This window comes from Poecilia latipinna, unplaced genomic scaffold (assembly GCF_001443285.1).
Source record: "Poecilia latipinna isolate Pla-1442-1.1 unplaced genomic scaffold, P_latipinna-1.0 Scaffold1012, whole genome shotgun sequence".
NCBI classification, from domain to species: domain Eukaryota; kingdom Metazoa; phylum Chordata; class Actinopteri; order Cyprinodontiformes; family Poeciliidae; genus Poecilia; species Poecilia latipinna.
The window spans coordinates 476,081-492,440 of record NW_015113628.1 but is presented as its reverse complement, the minus strand read 5'-3'; the positions used below and the strand labels follow the sequence as shown (position 1 = coordinate 492,440).

Sequence of the window (16,360 nt, the reverse complement as noted above, 5' to 3'; positions counted from 1 at the left end):
AAAAAAACATTGATTTATGGGAAACTAAATGCATTAAACTTTATTTAAAAATATAAAAAAAAAAAAAAACATTGATTTATGGGAAACTAAATGCATTAAACTTTATTTAAAAATATAAAAAAAAAAAAAAAAAAAAAAATCTACCATCTGTAAGATACAGATGGTAGATCGGTACTTTCCTATTTGTTTTCAGATGAGGTCAATATTCCAAATCACTATTCAACCTACGACTGAACTCCTACACAAGATTTCAACACATCTTCCTCTAAGAAGGGAACGATTCCATGTCGGTCTTTTGAGAGGAACTGTAGAGAAGAGACTCGCGAGTCACACTTAAGAAATGAACTCGCCTTCTAAGGAATGGGAAGTAATTCCCTGGATGAACCATTAGGTTATTGTGAACATAAAAGGGGAGGAGCATTACCGTGGTAGAAAAGGAAGCTGACCCAGCACTCAACTTAGTCGTTGATTTATGTTCTGGCCATTGCCAGTGCTCGCCCAATTTGTTATTGCAGATGAAAGTTCTGTTGTGATTTCGGAGCAGTGTAAGAGCAGGAACGATGGTGTGTTGGTTAGGAAAGCAAAAACAAAAGAAAGATGGATTGGAAATTTGGGTTCCAACGTTCTTTTGGACAGTTGTTTCCTAGTTTTTATTTTAAGATTTTATTTACTTCCTGCTGTGATCAAACCAGAAAATAGGTTAACAGTTTTGTCAAGCTAGGCCCCATTGCCTGGGATTTATTTCCTTTGCTTCTGGGGATTTTCTTCGGGTTATATCCCCCTTCCCTGTCCCACATAATAGCCAAAAAAAAAAAAAAGTTTTAATTGCTTGCTTTTAGAACATCCTACTGCATTTAGCTGTGCTGCAGTAATGAAGCTAAATCCACAAAAAAGTTGAAATGATTTCATCTTTCACTCTTTATTTCTGTCCTCTACTGTATCAGTGCCTCAGTTGGAACCTTTGTTTAAAATTGGGACGTTTGCTGCTGATGTTGTAAAGTTTCTATTGAGTTGTGTTGCCATGTCCTTCAGCCTCCACAAAGCTGGGCTGCAGCCCTGGCAGTTCCCACTCCAGTCTCTAATGACCAGCTCTCTGGAATGGAGGGGGGGGGTGAGGGGAAATGACAACCTTGAATCATCCTATCAACGAAATGAATGTTTTTCTATGAAGCAAAACTATTTGGATCTCAGCAACAAAATTAAATCCTTTTTTTTTTAATGTTCCAGCATGAATAGTAAGCACAGTCAAATGGTGTATTTTGTCTAGGATAATCTTACAAAATGCTGCATTTCAAACCCAGCAAAACAATTTCAGAGTTTTCTGCTTACTAAACAATGTTTCACAGACATAAACTGCTGTAATTTACGCCCCTTCACAGATTTCTTTTAGTTTTGCTTTTGTGTAACTCTTAAAGGTTTCAGGTTGTCAAATTAAAATTTGAACACCAGAAATGACCCGAGTAAATGCAGAAAAGCAATTTTCAAAGGAGGATTTAATTCATTAAGGCAAAATGGCAGCCCAAAGCAATCTAGCAATATGTAAACATACACCTTGCCTCTTTGACATAATTGCAAAGTGTCTAAGTAAAGCCTCTCTGATAACAAAGTAGGCTACAAGAGCGCAAAAAGCAACATGACAGATCAGAAATGTGTGAGTCCAGAAGTTTCAAAGCATTTGCACTGAGGTGAAGCACAGCAACAGCCTTTATCCAAAAACAGATTAATCATGATACAGTGATGGACCTTCCCAGAAATGGATGGTCTATTTAAAATACTCCAAGGTCACTGAGTATTTACCAAAACTAACATAAAAAAGGATTAATTAATTAACATAGAGATAGTTAAGAAAATATTCATAAAACAAAAGTTGTGGCTCACGTAACATCTGGCATAAAACCACAGCAGCTTTTCAGAAAAGGAACATAATGATAGTAGAGCAGTGGTCTACTGTTGGAGTATCCTGTACAATTTGACTTAAGGAGTCATTAGTTTTGCTCTTTAGCAGAACATTGTGAATTTGTGACCTTAAACTATTTAGAAGGACAATTAGCCATAATGAATCTAAAGACTAAAATGAAGGATTGGAGTGGCCTCATCACAGTCTGGATTAAAATAGGATTCAGATGCTTTGAACTATTGTAAAATCCTCAAAAGGAGCTAAACTGGAACGGTTTCGTAAAGAGTGGTCAGTTCATCCATAGGGATTCATTGGGAGTAATTGTAAAATGCCTTGATAGCAGTTGTTGCAGCCGAGTACGACACAACCAGCTATTAGGCTTTAGGGTTCATTTTTCATGCTGCAAAAGTTAATAACAGCCGTATCTTCTCACACAGTCGCGGCGAGGCCAAACTACCACTCGTGACCCCCAATCAGCAATAATCAGTGACACCATAAGTATAGACTTGCATGCAGCCTTACTCGCAAATCAAAAAAATGTTTCTCAACAGCTCATTTGGCATTTTGAGTAAAACTCCCCTACTGGACAGAAATCGATGTAACCTCAGCTTCCTGGGCAGCGTCTGCTCACTTCGGGTCAAGAAAAACGACCTAGACGAAGAGATGCTATTGGCATTCCAAAGCGATTATGTCTGGGCCATGCTGAAAATCATAGCAGGCATATTTAATCAATTCAGTCTGGGTCAGCAGCATGCCTACAGGGAAGAGAGGCTGCATAATCATCAGAGATGAACCCCCTTCCCCCCCACACACCCTCTCGCTCCTCATCGGCCCCTGTGATTGTTCTGTTAAACACAACCCCAAAACACTGATCCCCCCCAGGTTTGTGCTCCTGGCAGAAAACCAAAGAAATATGACAAATAAGCCCATTAACCAGGAGGTAGAGCAGAGATGGGGGGGAAGAGAGAGCGGTCTTCACTGAACGCCCAACACGATCCAAATGAGACTTCAGACGTCACCGCCACAGCCACGCTGATGGATAGCCGCTCTGCCACTTGTGCTGTCATTACTGTAGATTTGTATTCAAATCACTCCTCGGCGGCATGACTGTGAGATTCATTTTATGTCGTGTTGTTTCATTTTACGGCTAACAAATATTGCCGGGGTGGCTGGCTGGTCCTTTTGTAAGCCCGCCGCTGCATTACTGTGGCTCAGGGGCTTTTATTTGAGTCCATTTGCTCAATTCCACCCAGTCAAACAGATAAACAGCATGTAATTTAAATCAAGGAGGGAGAGCGGGGACAACTCGAAGCAGGTGTTTCAGAAGCGAAATTTAAGATAAAGGTTGTCCGTTTGCCTTTTTTTTTTTTTTTGCCTTTTTCCGAAGGGCCTCCGTTGGTACACAAAAGCGGGTTGTCCGAAGACATGTATCCAGAAGAGTGCGTGTTTGTGCATTTTTATGTGCATACACAGGCAGATTTGTGTGTGTTGTTCAGGGAAGTGATAAATCACCTTAGGCCCACTGTGGAGTCCCAGCGAATAAACCGCTAAATCTATTATGGTAGTGTGTGTGCGTGTGTGTGTGTGTGCGCGTACGCGTTTGATCCTAGATGTGTGTCAGTGTTTTAATAGGTTGACCCACGGATCACCAGAGGCTGCCAAGGTGGAGCTCCTCACCCCTCGAGACGACTTGTCACGCACCGAAAGACGGGCACACAAGAGGAATGGCCGAATCAGACAGAGGCGCCTCGGCCGTCTCTCTCTCTCTCTCTCTCTCTCTCTGTGTGTTTCTTGGCAGCGTTTCCAACCCACACTCACAAATCTTCTGCCGTGCCATTTTTACTCTTCAAGAATAATTTTCACTGTAGTTGGAAGTGATCAATAATGTCTAATATGTGTTCAAGGCTTTCTACTCCAATGAAAGTCCGTTTACCCCACTGCCCAATGTTTACTGTAAGGCAGCAACTCAACCGATTTAGACTTGAAAGAGTAAGTCTTAAAAAAAAAAAAAAAGAAACAGCAGACCGTCAGGACTTTTTCTTTTCTCTTCCTTTTCTCTATTCTTTTTTTTCTCTGGTGTTATCACCTTTAGCGGACAGAGTTGCATACCTAATGTCAGATTTAAAATTAAAATTTCTGGCCTAAATAAGTCTTAAGAGGATCTTCTTGATTAGAACGTTGCTCCGCAATTATTATTCAAAGCATGTGGGAGCTTAGATGAGTGTAGACTGAATTTCATTATTGATTTTTTTGTCAGAAACCTGAACAAAGAAAAAATAAATAAAGGGGTAAAGTGAGACATTTTTGTTCGTTTATGCAGTCATTGAGGAAATCAATTTGGCTCCAAGAAGGAAAGCTTAGAATCGGACATAGTTTGGTAATTTGAAAGATCTTGGGCAGTACTGAAAGAGAGACCACTGACGTCAGATTACTTTTAATGATCGAAGTTTCAGAGTTATTCATCCCCTTTACAAAAAGCATGTGTGCCACTTGGAGCACCCTTCCTTACTTTTAGCATGCATATTGGGGAAAATAAAACCTCTGTGTCTGATGCCAGTAAGTCATTCACCGGTTTTTGGCCACCTGTCTCCCTGACTTCTGATGGCAACCATCGATAGTCTTCTTTTGCTGCCACTTTCAGAAAGATAACGTCGTTTCCTTTACCTTTAAACTTGTGAACTTTTGTTTCGAGTTCTTTCACCTTCTCTGGTTGAATCGCTGTGCCTAAGAACACACCTGACTTATGAATATGTGGTTTTATAAAAAAAAAAAAAAAAAAAATCTGCTTAGGAGAATCGTTTTGAGACCGCAGCAGTCATTCAAAGAAACATTCAGCCTTGTGTTTTGGCTTCACAATATTTTCAGATATTTCTCCCTGGCCGGGCATTGTAAGCAATAATGCTTGAAAACAAACTGGAAGAGTAGCTTAGACAAAACATTACCACCCTGAGTAGCGAAACAACACAGAGACGGACAAAAAAGAAACGATTAACCCCCACAGGGAATAAAAAGATCTTCAGTGCCGACGTAAGATTAATGCGAAAACGCAGTCAACCGGCAACGACAGACAGTAACTGAAACAATTACCAACATCAATCAGGAAAAATGAAAAAGAATCACAGTTAGAGAACACTAAGGGGAAACATGAATGCTGCGTCTGCCAGGCCCAAAGGGGCCAGTACTGCCTATTGGGCCAAGAATGTTTTATTTTTTTAATATGAATTAAAAAAAATTATTCCCAGTAAGGGGAGAAAAAACATTTCATTTACAGCGTGTAAATTTTGCCTGTCAATCACACTTACCACATATTTTAAGGGTCTACATATCCTGACGTTTTTTTTTGTTTGTTTTTTTTAACTCTAGTTGTTGGTATACAGATGTATCAATGCTCACAAACAGCTCTTCAGATAATACGTATATTTCCCTTTAAAAAAAAATCCTAAGTACAATTAATGTTCAGTAAAATGTTCTCAGGAGTTACGATTGTGCGACATTATCTCTGCCAGTTAGCATCGACAGCTGTCGTGCTATTCAGCACCATTTTTTTTTTCTTTGTTAAAAAGAAAGAAGGAAAGAAACGTAGTAACCATTTCCAGTCGGACCAACGCCGTGTAGCACTACCTTCTCATTAAAACATGAAACATTCTCACTCGGTAGCTGTGAAAGAGTTTTGGGTTTTTAATGTGTGAAAGGTCGCATCACCTCTCTGTACTCACAAGACTCCTACATTATTCCCTCGTGAGTTTTCAAAGGGTTTTGGATGCATCTCTTTTACCTTGCCACAGAGTTACGGTGTGGTACATTACAAAGGCGTGCGTACGTTTCGATGGAGCAGACTCTGCTTTCTGCTCTGGAATCTTAAATGGACCCGCTGTGTTTTATACAGTCGTTGATTTCATGGAGCTTGTGATGTTTGGAAGATTTCTGCTCGCACTGCAAAGTCATACGTTCGTCCCTGGAAATGTCCGCATAACAAAATGTGCGTCGTTTAGAGGAATTAATTCACATGGGCTGTGATGCACACTTTTTCTGTAGCCTGTGAAATGAGCAAATTACTAGCGTGGATGTAAAATTGCATGTTTACAGCTGCCTGCGAGGGCTACAACTTCCACCCCATATATTTTGCATGTTATATTGACGTACTGTCAACCTGGAGCCGTAAAGAGTAATGCATCATTAGCATTGTCCAGGTTTTGTTTTCGATTTGCTTATGGATGTCGGCACATTTGTGGTAATAGAGGATTGTTTTGTTTTAAAGCTGAATTACAGTCTTGGAAGTGATTATCTCAAACCTCCATGTGAGGTGAAAATTTTAATGCTTTGCTGTCTAGTTTGTTTGTTTGTTTTTTTTCCCCCTGTGATTATAAGCCTCGACATGGCATTCATACACAACCTGACAACAGTATTCGCGTTTTGGCATAGGACGTTGCTTTGCTTGAAGTCGTTTTGAAAGATTTTGACAACAGAAGCAATTTCTATAAAAAAAAAAAAAAATGACGCAGCCACATTTGTGAAGCAGGTGATTTTCTTCAGCTGGATTTCTCTCCAGCTCATTGGAACCTGAAGGCATTTTGTAAAAAAGGAACGGTTAACGTTTGAGCACCATCGTAAATAGTAAATGACATTTATTGTTGCTTCATAGGGCTGGACAGTAACTGAAGCTTTTACAGGGAAACGGTTTGATACTTCTATTGAAGCAGCTGCACCTAAAAGCTGCAACAGTACGAACACCATGTCTGCTGTTTGAAAAAGTGTACTATGAGGAATCTTGGACTTGGATATTAATGAATTCCCTTCATCACGTAGCAGGTCTTTTGTTATCCGTCGCCTTGATGCATTTGACGCTCTACCATCCAGAATTATGTCACAAGATGAGCAAGGCTGCCAAGTAATTCTGCTGGCACACAGAATGCGTCTGACTACCACAAAATCCACACAATTAAGACTCGTTTTGCGTAGCATACCCATTAATATTACTTAATCTTAACTGTCTGCCCTGGAAAAAAAAGTTCAAATATCTTAGCATTCTGGATGCATTAAACTAAAAAGAACCAAAAAAACAAAACAAAACAAAAAAAATGGCTACTTTCTTATTACTTTGGGGGACAGTCATTTTACCACAGGGCACTCAATAAAGCATAAAAATGTAATTTCCATGTGGTCAGTTGATCCATAGGCATTAACATGAAAAATAATGACAATAATAAAATGTGACTGGTATGCCATGGCTCACCCCTAATCTTAATAGACAAGCAATTGTCAGAATGGAGATGCATAAAAAAATGACAAACGGGTTTAAAAGTAACAACCGGGCTTGATTATTTTCAAAATCTCACTCATTGTCTCACATTCACACCCACACGTCACACATTTTTCAATATCCCAGCACACATGTCGAGATAGGAAAGTGTGACTATAGGGTTAAAATAACGCTAGAAGGAAACGATCTTCCTTTGTCCAAAATGAAGACGCTGCTGCCGGCCAGAATGTTGCTTGCTAAAAGAAAAAAAACAAACAAACTATTCTTTCAGTCGCCTTACACGTTAAACATCCGTCCATTGTCTGTATCCCTATGACTCGCCGTCTGAGTCGCAGGAACAACTGTGAGCAATTACAACCAGATATCAACCCAAGCGCGCTCTTCAACGAAGGCTAGAATCTCAGGATCCATACTTACTCTAATTAAGCCCTGCAAAGACCATCCAATTATATCCAACCTAATTCTTTTGGCTCTGATCATTGTAGTGTTTCCAATGCGCAGTGGCAGAAATACAGCAGCACTGCCACGTGCACAAGCAACGTTTCTTTTTTTTTTTTTTTTTTTTTTTTTTTTTGCAGAATCTCTCAGTAGCCAGATGGCTGCAAGTCAGCCTCTTCATACAGCAGCTGGTGGAAAAAAGCACAAGCTAAGCAGTGCACCCTAATTTGGGAGGCACTTGTGAAGAATTTTAACAGGAGTCGCTTGCAGAGTTGTGTAGCTGATAACTGGTTTAAAACCCAAAATATCAACTTAAACCCTCCGCCTACAATTTTAGCCCTCATTAGGGAGCCATTTTGTTTCTTCCTGAAGTTTTCCGTAAACGTTAATTTTCCTCCATTTGAGCCCGTGATTGCTTTAGTGTTTGTTTACACTGCACTCACCAGTAATCACCGTGGAACTGCATGTCTCTAACCTGTCAGCAGCTTCCACACCTTCAAACAAGGCGCTAATTTAAGACATTGTGAATACATCCATGTGTTGACGCGAAGATGTATTCACCATTTTCTGTTCTTAACTGTGGTGCCAATGGATCAGATGAGCGTGCGCTATGAAACAAGTGTTGTACAGTGGCAATGTGGAGTAATAGTTGCAAAAATTCACTTTTGCAGTGCTTTTATTCTGAAGAACTGGTTATTTTTGTAATACCAGCTTAAGTTAGCATACTAAGATGTTTTTTTTTTGTTTGTTTGTTTGTGTTGAACTCACCCCAAGTCACCCGAAATGATACTGCAGTCGACGCCAAGAAATTATGAACCACATTTCCTCCGAGTGCAGTTGCCATAATCACCATTTGTATCATTTCGATAGAGTGGCTTACTCAGCGTAAGTACTTGCTTAATGGAAGCATGAAAAAAAAAACTGACAAAATTGGAAGCTGGCGTTATCTCTTTATTGTTCTGTTGAGAAACAATTCACACAATCCACGTTTACTGCTAGTATAGTTGCCATAATAACCATTTTGTATACAGTACGGTAGCTGTTAGGGGTCAATAACTATTTTTCTCAAACCATCTACACTTATTGCCTCATTTTCACTCGTGATTACTTGAAATGGTTTGTTCATGTGTGCAACTGCAGCCTAGATCACAGACCTCAGTCACCATGCTGATTTGGTTCAGCAACTACAAAAAGAATGCATACATAAAAAAAAAAAAACAGGACTTTAAATTTTAGGTTATAAAGAAACATAATTATATGGTCGCCAAATGCTGGCAAAACTTACTATTCTGATTTCAAACATTTAATGTTTTTCTCACTCTCTCCCAGTCCTTCTTAATCCCACGAAGATATTTGTTTTCTTCGTTCTGGCGATGCCTCTCTTTCCCCTGACTGATAAATCTCATTGTTTTCTTTAGATTTTCCGTTCTTTGTCTAATCAAGCAAAGTAGACTGCTCAGCCAGACTGCCTCTGCTCTTCAATTAAGTGCAAACACGCTTCTGTTGCTCCAACAAACATTAAAAATGTCTATTTGCTTTTGCCTGTGGACAAACCAGCTGCAGAAGCTTAGGAGGGTAAATAGCAAAATCTGACATTCTTGCGTTACAGTATGGAGTCCTAAATCTCCATTCTTTTCCTCCAATTTGCTCTATTTTCCCCATTTTGTGTTAGCACTTGGTGGGCTTACTTAAAACGAACAATCGGACATATTCAGCACAGCATATAAAGACCACAGTCGGAAGAGAAAGCTGAACAAAAGCAGATTTCTCAACCATCGGCGATGCAAAAATGCTTACGGTGGTTTTATGTCAAGATATGAAGTTTAAAAAAAAACAAAAAAATTCCACTGATCTTTTTTGGAGCAATTTAAAGTATCCCGTTGTTGTAAAAACCCACTGCTGTGAAAGTGAGACAGCATCTCTTCTGGTAAATCACACTCCTTCTTGCTCACTCTGATCTTTGATGCTTTAAAAAAAAGGAATAAAGACTTGAAAGAGGATTTGTAAGAAAAGGAAAAAAAAAACAAACAGGCAAAATGATGACTGTAGAGGAGACCTGAAAGGAAGTTTAAAACAATCACCCACTGAAGCAGAAGCAGCTTGATGAAAAGTTAAATCGGTGTTGGGGTTATGGCATCACCTCTTTAATTACGGCGGCTGTGTCATGTTGATGTAAACAGAGTGGATTTGAAGGAAGAAAACGCTGTATGCACAAGCGAGCTGCGCCTTCGGTAAAATTCAATTTCAAATGCACATAAAATAAACCTGCCAAATACAATCACAGTGACTGCAGTCAACATTGGAACAGCTATTTTTAACCCCCATTCATTTGCACTGACATGCAAGTAGTAAACCCTCCTTCAATCTAGAATTAACACTTAATCTGCGTCTGCACATAAAACCTAATCTGTCTGAGTGTTAAACAGTTTATAGTGTGCTGTTATAAGTCACAGTTGTTCGTGTTTCTTTCAAGTACATGCAGCAGGTAAGGTAAGTACACATGTAGCAGTGATGGGCATATTTCACTGAAAAAAAAGATGATTTATGAGAACTGATGATGGAATGCTCTACCACATTTGAAAAACTGCATTAAGAGGAGTTTTAGTCTAACCAATGTTTTATGTCCTGAAGCCATGGTTACACATGACTATAGGCAAATTGATGGCTCACATCACAGGCTGGTTGCCATGCCCTTCCTGTTACTCCATTACTTTTTTTCAATATACTACAAAGTCGAGCGCATGCAGGGTGGTGGTCAGCCAGCTGCACTGGCCGTCTGCCGCAACCGACCGGGGCATTTACGAAAAGGTGCAAAATATTAGCCGTGTTGTTGATGGTAAAAAAAAAAAAAAAAAAGTCAAATATATCCTTAAACCTGCATCACCTGCACATAGCACCCAGAAAACAGGCATACGAGGGGAGAAAGCTGTAAACTGTAAAGTTTTAAAGAAGGTCAACCAAAGCCATTATAAACAGAATGCAAAAAATAGTTTTAATCTAATTAAAAACTGTCTCTAATACTTTCACACTTTTAAAACGGCCACACTCAAAAAAAAAAAAAAAAAAAAAAAAATCAACCACTTTAACACTTTGGGACTTGGAATAAACTTCCACCTCTGAATGGTATTTCGTCACATTTTAAAAACTCTTGCATATTTCAACCCCTTTCTTAGTTCATCCGTACTTCTGTGAAAAGTCTTTCATTCTACTTTCTCCTCCGATCACTCCCGTTCCTACTTAGTTTTGACAATCCTCTTTCAAGTCTCCCGGCTTTTCATTTGGTCTGAGCTCACGCTGCGCTCTGCCATGTTGGTTGTGATTGTACGGCCCCAGCCACGAGGCAGAAGACAGACTCGGCCTCGCTCCGTTTTAAAACCTCTGACACACCGAATAAGGTGCCGGAGATAAAAGAGAAAAGGACCTTTGGATAATTTTGCCGGTTTGCTGTTTGTCAGGATGTTTTCCTTGGTGAAAGTCGTAGCGCTTTGTTATCAAAGTAGCAGCTTTTTTAGACAAAGTGTGACAAAGTTCAAGAAGTAAAACAAAACAACCAACTGGTAGTTATGGGATAATTTCAACCTTTCTCCAGTCTTTCAGTTTATTAAAAAAATAGAACCCTAATTTTACTCATTACACAAAAGATATAAACAGAAATGTCTCTTTCATAATGGGACATGTGTAGGGACAATCCTAACCGTTTAATTAGCACAGTTTTTGGTTGAAATACCAGAAACGGTGACTCACTTCTACGGGAAGCGAGTCACGTCTTGTACATACACCACTCTGTGCCATCAGCCCCAGGAAATGTTTCTCCAATCCTCGCTTTTATTCTTGAGATATTAAAGGGGGATTTATGTACAACCTGTTTTAAGCCACCTTCCAGAATCTCAACAGGATACAGATCTGGGTGACTCAGTCCAGGGCTTGTATTTTGTTAATTCTCAGCCAGTCCTTGATTTATTTTTTTAACTCTCTTTCATTGTAGTTTTGCAGGGCTCAGTTCTGCCTCCATTAGTTTTTGTCCAACACATGGTGGATGTGGTAGAAATGATTCATTCTGTGACGGTCAGCAAGGGATCCCCAAACCATGAAACCCACACCGTTATACTGTGTTTGAGTTTTGACGTTCTTTTCCTTGAATGCTTATTCGTTTTAAGCAAAATGTGTCCTTTTTTTTTTCTAGCGACTAACTTTTTAAAAATTATTTTAAACTCGTATGTTTATCCAAAAGTTCTCATCTTCACATACATTCTCACTGCGGAACATCAGCTTTACCTTGGTATTTTTCTTGGAGACAAAGGTTTCCGTGGAAACCTCCTTAAGTCCCTCATCAGATTCATTAAATCCAACAATCTTTTCTGAAGTCCTCAGACATCCCTCTACAATTCACCGTAGCAGTAACTTTCACTTCAACACATCAAATTAACATCCCGGGTTTATACAGGGTAAAATAACAAAATTCTTATCCTGTTCACCTAATTTTTTGTATTTGTAAGTTTTTATACATGACTGTATAAATGTATCTTTCATGGTTCACAGCAAAAGTTGAAAGTGTGTGGATGATTACACGAGGAACGGTAATGATGATGTGGAATTTGACACTGATGCCAATAAATAAAAGCATGTTCTCCGTATGAGAACTGAACTATGATCCATATCGCTTCTCACAGACTGTACATGAACTGCACACAGAGGTCAGACAATGTTCTGCTTCGAACGTGGGAGTGTGGCGAACGCCCAGATACTGACATATAACCACTCTGTAAGCGCACTTCTGCTCTGTATCAGTAACACAGGCGAGGTTAGTGGTGAGTTGGGGTTACTTCTTAAGCACAGGAGCATTTTAATAGGAAGGATTAAATATCAAGGCCCAGAATATTTGATACAGTCTGTATGTGGATTTTCTGCAGAATATTACATGGTATTGTTTCCAGATAAACCCGGAACACAATTCAATCGCAGGAAAATTTGAGCTGTGACATTCAGCTAAAATTATTTTAACCGTTCAACAGTTGAATTTGCAGTGATCACCACCTAACGAAAAACATGTTTGTTTTTTTTAAAACCAAATTAATCCACAGAGTTCAGAACCATTTAGTGGCTTGTCTTGCAGCATGATAACTCATAACTTGAGGCCTAGTCGCAGGTCATTAGTTATTAAAGCTATTTTACCCATCTTTTTCAGAAGTAGCTTTAAGTAGCATAGCAAACAACAGAAAGTTGGGTTCAGATTCGGTCACACAGGTTTAGATAAAAACAATGTATAACGTTGTCGTCACAGTATTACTGAAAACACAATATGCACCACTGTCCACTTTTGAAAGAAATAAAGTGGAGACAAAGTGAAGGAAAGGGGTTGAACATGGACAGTGTCAGTGGTGCATGATGTGCATTTTATAGTATTGGTTATGTTCTGGTGCTACAGGTCCTGGTATCTGTTCAACTGTAGATGGCATGGTCAAGGGGAAGGTTCTTTCAGCAAGAGCATCTCTGGGGGCAACAGTGGACAAACTTCTGTTGTTTTACATGCTTTAGGGCTATAGGAGAAAGTAAATGGTGTTTTTTCCAAAGTGAAGACACTATCAACATGGCTTGCTACAAGTAAGGTACCTGATGACACTAATTTTCCTGTTTTTTGTTTATCCTACAGAATGTATTTGTGCTATTTTCTTTTGACGGTTTGTTCGACTTTCTACGAAAACGTAAAAATTATCCAAGGGTGAGTAAATTTCTAGTCATAACACTCATTGGACCTCAACTATCTCGCAATAACTTAATTTTCACAGAAAACAGAAAATGACATCTTGATCCAGTCGAGTAACGGTGTCGCACTGAGCGCTGAAATCCAATATATTTCTCTCGTGAGACAGCGGTTTTAGTACTAACCCCTCATAATTCTCCGCAAAGCCTTTCTTCCTAAGCTAATTACCTCTGCTGCTTTTGAATTTGCAACATTTCAGAAAGACGTGTCTGCAGAGAGCCGTGTTACAAATAAGGACCAGACTGATTGTGACCGGCTGTTTTTTTTTTTTTGTTGTTTTTTTTCCACACTTCCTGCTCTCTATCGATCTCATGCCATTTGCACCTTTGTTCTGTGTGGGTGTGTTGCCATTTCTGGACTTTGAAAGCAAACGGGCGTTGGCTAAAGGTTTATCTCATACTTCAATAATTAACGTTGTTGTCCATTTTTGCCTGCAGGCTTCCAAGAATATCGTTTGCCTCAATTTGCAAAGTTGAAAGAGTCGAACCTGAAATGAGCTAGTGGTGCTTTCCAAATTGCTTTGTGACAGACGTACAGCATCTAGGCACTCGCCACTTGTAGAGTCAGATGAAGAACATAAAACCCTTTTATTAAATTTAAACCATTTCTTAAAGTTTGTACTCTGATTTCTATACGTATTGAGCCACAAGCTAACATAAATGATTCTAAAATGAATTAAGTCCATTTCAGTTTAAGATGATGTGTAATACTGTGCAAGTATCTTAAGACTTGGATGCAGTTAATCCAAACAGTTGGTGACTATGGCCAGATGGTTAAGGTTGTGCATGCACAAGGTTGATATAAACTATAGAGGGATTTTGTCTCCATTAATCAATTTTTGGTCCACCTTAGGAAGTTCTTACAAATCTGTTACGGCTCAATGAGGTCTGATACAGAAGGGAGAAAAAAAAAAAAAACCAACAGATATTCATGCAGAGGTCAAACTACCCAGAGTGACACCTTTTGGGATTTAAACCCAGTCGATGCTGCTGAGGGAAGAAGAGAAACGAGAAACTCTCATTTCTATAGGGTATCAGTCCGGGTAGTCGATCAGAGAACCCCGACAACACGTCTACCGCTACTTGAGTAAGAAAATATGTCAACATTTTTTATTTCTTTGGAGGCACCACTTTGGTAAACCCCTTCAGCGAAACATCACCTGTCCACAAAAATGCCCTTTGTCTGTAGTCCGTCTGAGTTATGGTCGAGCCTTTTCTGTCTCTCAGTCTTTGTGGAGTTGCAACAGCCGGGAGCCGATTTGCTGCAGGAGATGAGGTATGACCCCCGTCCTGCACCCAGAGATGAGAGGCTGTGATATTTCAATACATGCAGTTTCATATCCGTTTCACGGCTCCATCAGGACACTTAACTTTTTCGACAGTGTATTCCAGGGCTAGACGTGGATTTTACAACTAGATTTTTTTGTGGGGGTTAATGGGAAACCTTTCATTTCAACCTGTGGCCTATTTTTGTCTGTAGTAATAAATATTAGCTAGCTAAAAAGAGAAGAGACGTGGGTAAAATGTGTTATTTTTTTTTTAAGGTATTTACAGAGATTTTCTGCTATTTCTGTCTTCAGTGTGATGTAGCTTTTGCCACACCTGTCTTTTCAGAGTTTGCTTTCTCAAGATGTTTTAGATTGTATAGAACGTTACAACATTCCGTACCGACTGTTGTTTTTCCTTTCTCCTGAGCAGTTACTCAGATTAAACTTAGGATTTATTTCTTCTTTCATGTCAAAAACCACTTCCTCTTGAAACCCGTTCCTTATAACAGGCAAAGATTTAGCACCGTACGTCTGTGCCCTTTTTCTTTATTTCTGCCGTCTTGTTTCCCACTGTTCCACTGCTCCTTTCATCTACCACTTGTTCCAGGAGTGGTGGCTGCTCTCAGCAGGACGTCCATTTTGTTAAATGCCTGCAGGAGTTTGTGGAGTGGCAGTTTTTCTGTCAGAGCTTCGGAATGAGATGTAAGAACAGGAAGGAGGCAATAGTAGGAAGCGGGAAGAATTTATGGATATGAAAGGAAGATGGAGAAACTGCAAAGAAGGAGGAAGAACACCGAGATGTCATCTTAGATAAAAAATAAAGAAAAAAAAGATTAAAGGTCTTTTTTTTAAACTAATATCGACTTGCACTAAATGAGTCAAAGTCTGCAAATAATTTAGCAAACATCTCTTTAAACCAAATTATTTGTCCTATTTAAAACATAAAATATTTGTGAATGCTTTTTTCCCCTGTCCTATATATTTTTTAAAAGACTGAAGTCTACAATGTTTGATCACATCTTTCTTTTTTTTTTTCTGAGAGACAGCCAGTAGACAACTAAAAAGTGCACATTGAACTTATTGCCCTTATTTGTTATTCATGCATATACCCCTGCTTCTCTTGCCTCATTCATATCATACTTCAAATAATTTTTTGCAATCAGGCCTCTGGGGTGGCAGGGAAAAGGAAGGTGGGGGCGCAGCAGAGACGGTGGGAAATATAACCCTGCATTTCAGCTGTTTAGTAATTATTTCTTGGGCCAAACCGAGAAAGCCCAGAGGCTGGTGAAAGGCCAGTGGATCTTGGGAATCCTCTGAGAGAATGCACGCTCTGTGAGAAGAGCTCCATTAATGCCAATGCCAGGGGAAATCTTGCTCTTGGTGCCCGAATGTGATCACCAAAAGCTGCTACAGTTGCTTTTTTAGTTCTGATCATTGCTCAGAACCTTTAAAACAAACCTTTAGGTAAGTATAAGTAGATCTTGTTACTCGGATTGCGGAAAACAGTAGAAGAGCATCATTCCTATGAAACTGATATATTTGTTGCAGTTGCGTTGGCGAGACGAGATGCTCTGCATGCCCTGACCCACAACATGCTATAGCAGCAGCATTAGCATAAAACAGTCGTCTACAGTAGAAGGAGGGACCGGGTGGGTCGGCAGGCTTTATTGTCTGTCGGCCATTTTGGATTTAACAAAAATACTTTCTTGCATTTGCAGCTGATGGCCAGTAGTTGAT

The 16,360-nt window shown here is 39.5% G+C and overlaps 1 protein-coding gene across 1 annotated transcript in view; it reads left to right on the top strand.

The window, feature by feature from the left end:
• ca10a (carbonic anhydrase Xa) overlaps positions 1 to 16,360 on the top strand; it is a 267,244-nt gene that overhangs the window by 32,520 nt on the left and 218,364 nt on the right. The window lies entirely within an intron of this gene.